We start from the raw sequence: 10,246 nt of genomic DNA, 5'->3' as shown, positions 1-10,246 counted from the left end.
TCCCCACTCCCACACATTTGACCTCCTTTCTACTTTAACCTTGTAGGGTTTTTAACACCCTGTTGTAAAGTAGATAGTATACAACCTTTCCATATGGTATTTTGCAATAACGCTCATCCTTTTTCCCACTTTTCTCTACATTATCCTCATGAACAGGACTGGCTGCTTAAAATGTGAGAACAGGCACAGAATGACAACGTAGGACCCCTTGTTTAAAAATGATTAAGGATTTTGGGGTGCCCGGGTGGCTCAGTCAGTTAAGCGCCAACTTCGGTTCAGGTCATGATTTCACAGTTCATGGGTTCGAGCCCCACTTTGGGCTCTGTGCTGACAGCTCAGAGCCGGGAAGCTGCTTTGGATTCTGTGTCTCCCCCTCTCTCTATCCCTCCCCTGCTCACTCCCTCTCTCTCTCTCAAAAATAAATAAAAAACTTTAAAAATTTTTAAAAAATGATTGAGGATTTCAAGACACAGACAGCAGAGCAGTAAACAGTGTGAGAACCTTCTAGATCCTGTGTGTCGCATCTGTGATACACCTGTCAAGTCAGCCCTGCTTGTGAGAACATAGCATGTTGCAGTGTGCACCTGTAGTGTTGTTTTTCTTACTGTCCTACAAAATCTCACAATATCCGCTTTTTAAGTATCTTGTCCCCACCCCCCGCCTTCGAGTCATTTCCTCAACTCCCCCATTGTTAAACCCATTAGCCTTTATACTCCCTATTGTGGAATTGTGTGAGAATTTCTTTGAGATATATTTCTAGGAATGAGATCCCTTGGTCACAGGCCATGTAGTTGCCCCACTTTACTACACGCTGCCAGATTGTTCTAGAATAGGCTGTGTACTCGCATCAACAGTGCGGAAAGTGCCCATTTCTCTACTTATTTTGCTAGTTGTGCCGTTGTAAACATCTCTGTCAATCTGTCATTTCTTTATTCGTCTCGTCGACGATTTGACTCAATGAGCAGAAATCCAACTCTGTTTGCATATCTACTTTTACGTTAACATCTATGTTTTGGGGATCTTCTTTAAACTTCTTCCCCAACCCCTAGGTCACAAAGTAACAGGGCAAAGATGCTTTCCCTTGGCAGAGGGGGTGGGGCCTTTCTTGCTCTCTGGCTTCTCCTTCCTGACTTAGGCTGGAAGGTAGGTGGTGTTCCAGGAACACATCCTCCCTCTTTCATCAAGGTTTCTAAAAGCTCCAGGGTGTCAACGCAGAGGACGGGAAAGAACAGAATAATTAATCCCTGCTTGACTCATGCCGTGAGCTCTTACTGGTAGTGAGTGTGTTTATCCAGCAACCGTGTTCTGGGTGTTAGAGAGGTCTTAAAGGGAATGCATCTTCACCGTGGAGTGGAGCTGGGTCCCCAGTCTGAACACATTTGAAAACCTGTGCCTTCAGAGGGTTTTGGGGGCAATGACAAGACTCTATTACAGTATACTGGTAGTATACTGGTTACATGCCATTATACATTTGTTTGAACGGCTACAACGCACAACACCAAGAGTCAACCCTAATATAACCTATGGACTCATGGTGATAATGATGCGTCAAAGTAGGCTCATCAGTTGTGACAAACGGACCGCTCTGGTGAGGGCACAATAAAGAGTGGAGACTATGCACTGCTGGAGACAGGTGATATATGGGAAATCTCCTTACGTTCCTCTCAATTTTGCTGTGTACCTAAAACTGCTCTAAAAACATTGTCTTAAAAACAAAAACAAAAAACTCTATGCTTTTAATTCTGAGCCAGGAATTTGGCATTGTTTCCTCCATGAGATTATATGCCTTGGTGTTTGCATAATGACTTGTATTGTTTTGATTTGTTGCTTTAGTGTTCTGTCCCCTGGGCTTTGCATTCTTATGGGCCCATTGGTTGCTAGGGACCTAGGCTATCTGTGAGGTTCGAGATTTCTATTTTAGGGTATGTAATCTTCCAAAGTTGTGCACTGAAACCTTTTGTATGCGCTTGTGTGTATATGCACCTGGTATCTTGAATGGCTGGAGTATACTGGAGATGATGAGTCACAGGGCAACGAGGCCTATGGACAAGACAGTCACCAAAACTCCCTCCCTCTGTGTTGACTGTAGTCATTCATTAAGGCATGCGGATTTTCCCAGGAAGCGGTGTTTCATTTGAAAGGACTGAAGACCTTACGGTATTTTGTTGAATCTAAGATGCCCTCCTCTATAAAATGCACCTTTCATTAAATTCTGTACTCCTGGGAAAGAAAAACAACTCCAGCCATACTTGTAAGACATCTAAGTAAGAAGCATTCTGAGTACAGAGATGTGAAAATGTAAACAAAACAGAGCAAAACAAAACATTTTGAAATCAACGAAGTATCATTTGTTATAATACGGCCACACTGAATTAAAGTGCAAGATTTAAACCACAAGATCTTTGCAAGGATTTGCTTCATGATTCAGAGGTAACTACAGGTTAAAACACTCGCAGACTTTGATATATCATGAGGTGAGGTCCCCTGGGATTCTGCAAGCCCCAAAGATCTCTTTTTAAAATTTTGTAGGGGTCTTAAAAGGCCATAACTACTGGGAAAAAGGGTCCTGAGGCCAACCTGTTAATTCAAATTGTCACCCAAACCCTGCTCAGTAGATATTATAATGTCCATTTTAGAGGTGAGGAAACTGAAATTCAGAGACACTATAATGTGCTTGGAGAACTAGCTGATGGAGGACAAATAACATGGCATTAACCCCTCACTGGGACATTTAATTCCTGGAGTCCCAAATGCCTGAATGGCCCTACTATGTAGATATTTGATATTTTGTTATAGGTCTCATAGCCCAAAGGGCCATTTGTACACACAGTCCATATGCTTTGGAATATGGAAAAAAATTATAATTCAGTCCAAATGGAGTTTCTAAGTCAATGTTTATCCCTGTTTGTGTTATTATCCAACAAGCTAGATGTACAGATGGGACCAAGTCTTTCCATTTTATAAAATGGGAAGAGGCAACAAGAACAAAAGAATTCCTCTTCTACTCAAAATATTTTATCTACAAACTAGTTGTCTATGGCACCTGTCTTTACAGACAACTTGGGAATTAATATTTTTTAATGTTTATTTATTTTTGAGAGACAGAGTGCAAGCAGGGGAGGGGCAGAGAGAGGGAGAGACACAGAATAGGAAGCAGGCTCCAGGCTCTGAGCTGTCTTCACAGAGCCCTACGCGGGGCTCAAACCCATGAACCATGAGATCATGACCTGAGCTGAAGTTGGACGCTTAACCAACTGAGCCACCCAGGCACCCCAGGAATTAATATTTGTAAAGGAGGCCAACATTACCTGGAAACCAAAGCCAGAAAAGGACATTACTACAAAAAAAAAAAAAAAAAACAAAAAAAAACAAAACACCCCTATAGGCCAATATTCCAGATGTTAGATGCAAATATTCTCAAGTAAATATTTGCAGACTGAATTCAGCAGCACATTAAAAGGATCATTCACCATGATCAAGTGGAATTTATGCCTGGGATGCAAGGATGATTCAACACACACAAATTCATCAATGTGATAATACCACACTAACCTATGATCATCTCAATAGATGTAGAAAAAATCTGACAAAATTCAACATCCTTTCATACGGCTGTCTCTATTTACAGATAACATGCTTTTTATATAGAAAATCCTAAAGACTCAAACAAAAAGCTGTTAGATGTAACCAACAAACTCAGTAAAGTTGCAGGATACAAAATTAACATACAAAAATTCTATTCATTAACAATGAATTATTCAAAAAATAAATAAATAAAAGTAAAATCGATTCCATTTACAATAACATCAAAAACAACAGACTATTTAGGAATTAATCTAACCAAGTAGGTAAAAGATCTCTATTCTGAAAAGCATAAGACAATGATAAAAGAAATCAAAGAAGGCACAAATAAATGGAAAAGTACCCAATGTTCATGGATTGGAAGAAATAATATTGGTAAAAGATCAATACCAGCATAAGCCATCTATAGAGTCAATGCAATCCCTATGAAGACTCCAAGGGCATTTTCTATAGAAGTAGAAATAACAATCCTAAAATTTATATGGAGCCACAAAAGGCACCAAGTAGCTAAAAAAATCCTAAGAAAGAAAGACAAAGCAGGAGGCATCACACTTCTCTATTTCAAACTCTACTATAAAGCTACAGTCATCAAAATAGTGTGATACTGGATAGAAACAGAAGAATAGAGCAATGGAACGGATGAGAGCTCAGAAATAAACCCAAGTATATACAGTCAACTAATAGTTGACAAAGGAACCAAGAATATTGAATGGACAAAAGGCAGTTTCTTCAATAAATGATGCTGGGAAAATTGGATATTCATATGTAGAAGAATAAAACTAGATCTCTGTCTTACACATTCACAAAAATTAACTCACAGTAGATTTAAGACTTGAATGTAATACCTGAAACCATGAAATTGCTAAAAGAAAATATGGGAAAAATTTCCTTGATATGGGTCTTGGCAATGATTTTTTGATCTGACACTTAAAGCACAAGCAACAAAATAAAACAGGTGGACCACATCAAACTAAACAGCTTCTGCACACACACACACACACACAACAACAACAACAACAACAACAACTACCAACAAAGCTAAAAGACAACCTATAGAATGGGAAAATATTTGCAAACTATATATCTGATAAGGGGTTAATATATAAAATATAAAAAGAACTCACACAACTCAATAGCAAAACAAACAATCTTATTTAAAAATGGGCAAACGACCTGAATAAACTTCTTCCAAAGAAGATTCATGAATGGCCAATAGGTACATGAAAAGATGCTCAGCAGTCATCAGGGAAATGCAAATCAAAACCACAGTGTGGTATCACCTCATACCTCACACCTCACACCTGTGGTATCACCTCACACCTCACACCTCACACCTGTTGTCAAAAAGAGATAACAAGTGTTGGTGTAGATGGAGAGAAAAAGGGACACTTGTGTGCTGTTGGGACGGTAAACTGGTATAACCACTATGGAAAACAGTATGGATGATCTTCAAAAAATTAAAACTAGAACTATTGTATGATCCAGTAATTCCACTTCTGGGAATGTAACCAAGGGAAACAAAAACACTAACTCAAACAGATACCTACACCCTCATGGTCATAGCAGTATTATTTACAATAGTTAAGGCATGGAAACAACCTAAATGTCCATTGACGGATGAATGAATAAAGGAGTCCTGATTTATATGATTTATCAGATACATATATATATTAAATATAATATTATTTACCCATAAACACTGAGGAAATCATGCCATTTGCAACAAGATTGGAGGATCTTGAGGGCATTATGCTCAATGAAATAATTTGGACAGAGAAAGACAATACTACGTGATCTCAGTTATACGTGGAAATCTAAGAGGAAGAAAAAGCTTTATAGAAAAAGAGATGGGATTTGTGGTTACCAGAGGCTGGGAAATAGAGGCAAAGGGAATTGAGAGAAGGTGACCCAATGATAACTTCCAGGTAAAAGGTAAATAAGCACAAGGGATGTAATGTACGACATGATGACTATAATTACCCTTACTGTATTACATATAGGAAAGTTGTTAATAAATCCCAAGAGTTCTCATTACAAGGAAAAGCATTTTTCCCCCTTGTTTCTATTTATTTGTATTCTATCTAAGATGATGGACATTAACTATACTTATTGTGATGATCATTTCACATATGTAAGTCAAACCTTTATGCTGGACTCCTGAGACTCATAAAGTGATGAATGTCAATTATATCTCAATAAAACTAGAAAAACGGTTTTGAAAAGTTGTTTGCACGCATTGCCTGCTGCAAGTTTTGGCTTTTTCCTTTCTCTCTCCTTTTGACGTTGACCATTACGTATTCTTCCTGTTCATTCTCCTAGCATCCTTTCCTTTTCTTTCACTCAGTTTAAATACTTAAAGCTATAGCCTATTGGATTTTTGGAAACAAATTCCCAGTGACTTCCTGATTTCAATTTCTTTTCCATTAATTGGGGAGAAAAAGAAAACTTAAAGGCGTTCGAAAAGCAAAAATGAACACACGTATTCAAAAGCTAATTATTTGAGTAAAAATAATTGTATAAAATAGAGGAAAAGCAATATACAAGATTCAGAATAAGAAAGGTAATACAATTCTTTGTAAAGAAAGGATTTAAAACCAAATTTAAGGGGATGTTCTAAGACATGGCCTTAGCATTTTCCAAAGTGTGAAACTTAGAACCATAGTCTCACAAAAAGGTCAGTTAAGCAACAAAAGGTTCCTGGGTTCCTGATCAAAACCATTTAAAACCCCTTTAGGTTGTACTCAGAGAGATTCATAATGCACATTAGCTTTATGGACACTTCTGGATGAAATGGAAAGCTTTATTGTGAAATGTAAATGATTAACATTAACTCTAGAAGCACTAGAAAACCTGAATAGATCCCTTTGTGAAAAAGGTATCACACTTAAAGGAGTCACAGATTATAGTTCTATCAAATCATTAAAGAATAGACAATTTTTAGGCTATCTAATCTAATACAGAGTATCAAGGATATTTTTTCTAATGCATCGGATGGGTTAGAATTACCCTCATTAAAAACAAACAACCCCCCCCCAAAAGAAGTAAAAGGCAGCTATTGACCATACTTACTTATACACTGTGGTACATCAATGCTAAATGAAACCTTAGTGAATCTGATATACCAAGCAGGGTTCATTCTAGCTAGGCAAAAGTATATAACAAAAAGTTTCCATATGAAAATGCATCTTAATACCAAGATTTTGGAAGAACACAATAAAGGCTTGTTTCAGATGTGTGGACAGGGGCGCCTGGGTGGCTCAGTCGGCTACGCCTCAGGTCATAATCTCGCAGTTCGTGAGTTCGAGGTCCACATGGGGCTCTGTGCTGACAGCCTGGAGCCTGGAGCCTGCTTCGGATTCTGTGTCTCCCTCTCTCTCTGCCCCTGCCCCACTCACACTCTGTCTCTCTCTGGCTCTCAAAAATGAATAAAAATGTTAAAAAATTACAAGAGAATTTAGATGTAATATACAATAATATAAAATCTGAAGGAAACGTAGGTAAATATTTTTTATGATATTTCAGTGGGGAAGGGCTTTCTAAATATGATACCAAAGGCATAAATTGTGGCAATGAATCATTAATGAAGCCACGTAAAATCTCAGCACTTCTGCATTCTTAAATGCAGCCTAAAGAATCATCAAAAGCAGTGAATTTAGAAAAATATTTACAACTTACATAATAGAGTTAATAATCTTTGTATATAAGGAGTCTTCAGGAACCAGCAAATAAAAGCACCCAACTTGAAACAACGGGAGAAGTTCAGAGAGGAAAAGTTACACAGAGGTTAAATATAAATAGACAGAGTGTGTATGAATGACTGTTTAATTTGTTATGAATCATAGAAGGACAGAATCACACATTAAGAAATCACCCGATTCCTATAAAATCAGCCAGTATAAAGCATTGTGCCCAATGGGTGTCAGTGGCCTTGGCAGAGCAGAGGGTTGGTGGCCTGGGGAGGCTGAGAGAGCCCAGCAGGCACATGCCCTATGTGTGTGGCCTGCCCCGGGGGTTTACACGTACAGTGTGGGCCAAGGGCAGGGAGTGGGTGATCCGGCATCTCATTCCTTCCGGCCCTGAGCCTATTTAAAACCATTGCATCGAACAAGCAAGGTGTCGCTGAAACAACTCCATTTTTGTTTCTTACTGCTTTCGTTAATCTGCCACATGGGGCTAATTATTCCCCTGTCCGGGTGAACACTCCGGAAAATCCTGCCACTTCTCCGAGAAATTACCGCGATTCCATCGTGACTTAGAATGAAAGTCTCTGCACCTTCCCCACGTGAGCCTGCGTCCAAACAGCCTGAGAGCAGAAGCCTGCATTCGGAAAGGGAGTGTTGGCTCACTCTCCCTCTCTCCTACCCTTTCTCCCCGAGCTCTGGAACTCTGGTTTCTATTCCACTTGAGCTGGGACACGGCGGACAGAAGGGGAGCAAGTGCTTACTCCTTGTCCTGTCGTATTGCCAGCGTTTTCTGGACTCGATTATATTGAAAACTGACTCTCGTGTGGGATTCTTTGGAGCAGCCTATCTGTGGCTCCTTGGACGACGCACACGGTCTCTGTTCGAGATGCTCACTTACCTCTGCAGCTCTAAGCTATTTGGTGATGCCTCGGGTCTCTTCCGGTCTTCCAGGCAGTCCTCCAGATGAAAGACGAGCAACTGTGGCTCACGGGCCCCCATAGCCCACTTCTTTCCTAGCTTAGAAAGCAGCCATGCAGGGCATCCCTCGATCTTTGGCTCTGCAGGTGGTCTCAGGGACCAGCTTGCTGATTCCCAAAGTGCAGGGTATATGCGTTATGCTCTCCAAGCCACCCTGGTGGCGTGAACTGGGGGGCAAGCAGGTGCATCTGTGCCCCTGGGGAGACGGAGAATGGGGGAGGAGAGGGGGAGGGAGATTCATGGCACAGTAATACATTTCTCCAAAAGTCCGTCCCTGAAATGCACAATCTCTGACCTTTTAGAGCCTTGAGATGGGTGTTGGAGGCAGTCACCCAGAGGACATGACCTCTGGTTGACTCGCAGGCTGGACCCAGAGCCCGGAGGCTTCTCACCTCCTTCCCGGTCCTCCGATCGGCAAACTTTGCTTGCCTTCTCACAGTGGAGGCTGCCCGGGAGAACAGCCTGCGGAGCAATGTGTCGTTGAGTCCCCGGGACTGCGTACATTAACTGAATCCAGGTAAGTTCTCTATAGAAACTTTGAGGATTCTTGGGGCGCCTGGGTGGCTCAGTCGGTTAAGCCTCTGACTCTTGGCTTCAGCTCAGGTCATGATCTCACGGTTCATGGGTTTGAGCCCCGTATGGGATGCAGAGCCTGCTTGGGATTCTCTCTCTCTCTCTCTCTCTCTCTCTCTCTCTCTCTCTCTGTCCCTTTTCCCCTCTCCCCTGCTCTCTTTCTCCCTCTCTCTCAAAATAAATAGATACACTTTAAAAAAAGGTTTTTTTTTAAGGAAACTTTTAAGATTCTTGTGAGCGGGTGTGGAGACCTACTCACCTTGCGGCTGTTGAGTCAAACTTGAAAAGTAGGTTTGTTGCCTTATTATACCTGCCACCTACCGTCCTCGGTGCCCCAGAGCGGGCTACAAACTGCCGGCAGGACGGGCGTTCAGGGACTTTCTTCCCCTCCCGGACTGGGTTTTAGTTGAAAGGAGTGCAGCCGAAACTATAAACAGAGGAGGCACTGTGCTTCCAGAAAAATCTTAAGGAAAACACATCGCAGGCAACAATAGTAGCTGTTGGATCGGGTCTAAAGTAAAGTGTGGACTGATTCCACCAGTCAGGGTGGAAGTTGGGGTAGTTCTCCAGAATAGGGAGGCACCAACGTAGTTCTAGATGACTAGGATTATTTCTCATTTAGAGATGTTGGCATTCTTGCAAAGTATGTAGACTGAAGTAAGTCACTATTGACATGGCATCACATGAAGCTGCCCCTTGTAGACAATTCTGAATTCTGTCATCATGTGAAAATCGCCATCTCTCTCTCTTATGATAAACTATGACATCCCAAACCCCAAAACAAAAACGAAACAACCCACAAATAAACACCTGCCGCCCGTCAATCTGTAGCGGGTTCCCCTTTTCCTCTGGGGAGGGGGCCAGTTCATAAAACAACAATCTAAGAGGAAAAATGATTTCTCCTGTCTTTAGTGTAGGTCTTGCCTGGGAGTCTAACCTTTCAGTCTGGAGTATTGTTTCTACCGCATCAGGCCTCGACAGAAATTTCTGTCTTAAGGCTCCCAAGAGCTATTACATGTCTAAGCATTTATTAATTTTAGCCCACTGAAACCCATTTTAGAGATCTGACCTTCAGAACTGTGAGATAGTAAATTTGTGACATGTGAAGTCACTATGTTTGTGGGGTCCAGCAGTGGGAAGCTAATACGTTATCTGTATATTTGTGTGTTTCTCCCACTAGATTCTGAGCTGCTTAAGGATATGGGTATTGTTTCATTCAAGCGCACTAAAGTAGAAAAGCAAGTAGGGGGGGTGCCTGGGTGGCTCAGTCGGTTAAACGTCTGACTTCAGCTCAGGTCATGATCTCACAGTCTATGAGTTCGAGCCCCGCATCGGGCTCTGTGGTGACAGATCAGAGCCTGGAACCTGCTTCGGATGCTGTGTCTCCCTCTCTCTCTCTGCCTCTCCCCTGCTTGCACTCTGTCTCTCTC

The 10,246-nt window shown here is 41.3% G+C and overlaps 1 pseudogene; it reads left to right on the top strand.

Annotated features, from left to right (window-relative positions):
- Positions 1-8,296: 8,296 nt before the first annotated feature.
- On the top strand, positions 8,297-9,472 carry LOC125933551 (10 kDa heat shock protein, mitochondrial-like; annotated as a pseudogene).
- Positions 9,473-10,246: the final 774 nt, after the last annotated feature.

Source organism: Panthera uncia, chromosome D2, assembly GCF_023721935.1.
Source record: "Panthera uncia isolate 11264 chromosome D2, Puncia_PCG_1.0, whole genome shotgun sequence".
NCBI classification, from domain to species: Eukaryota; Metazoa; Chordata; class Mammalia; order Carnivora; family Felidae; genus Panthera; species Panthera uncia.
This window is presented reverse-complemented; position numbering and strand designations above follow the sequence as displayed.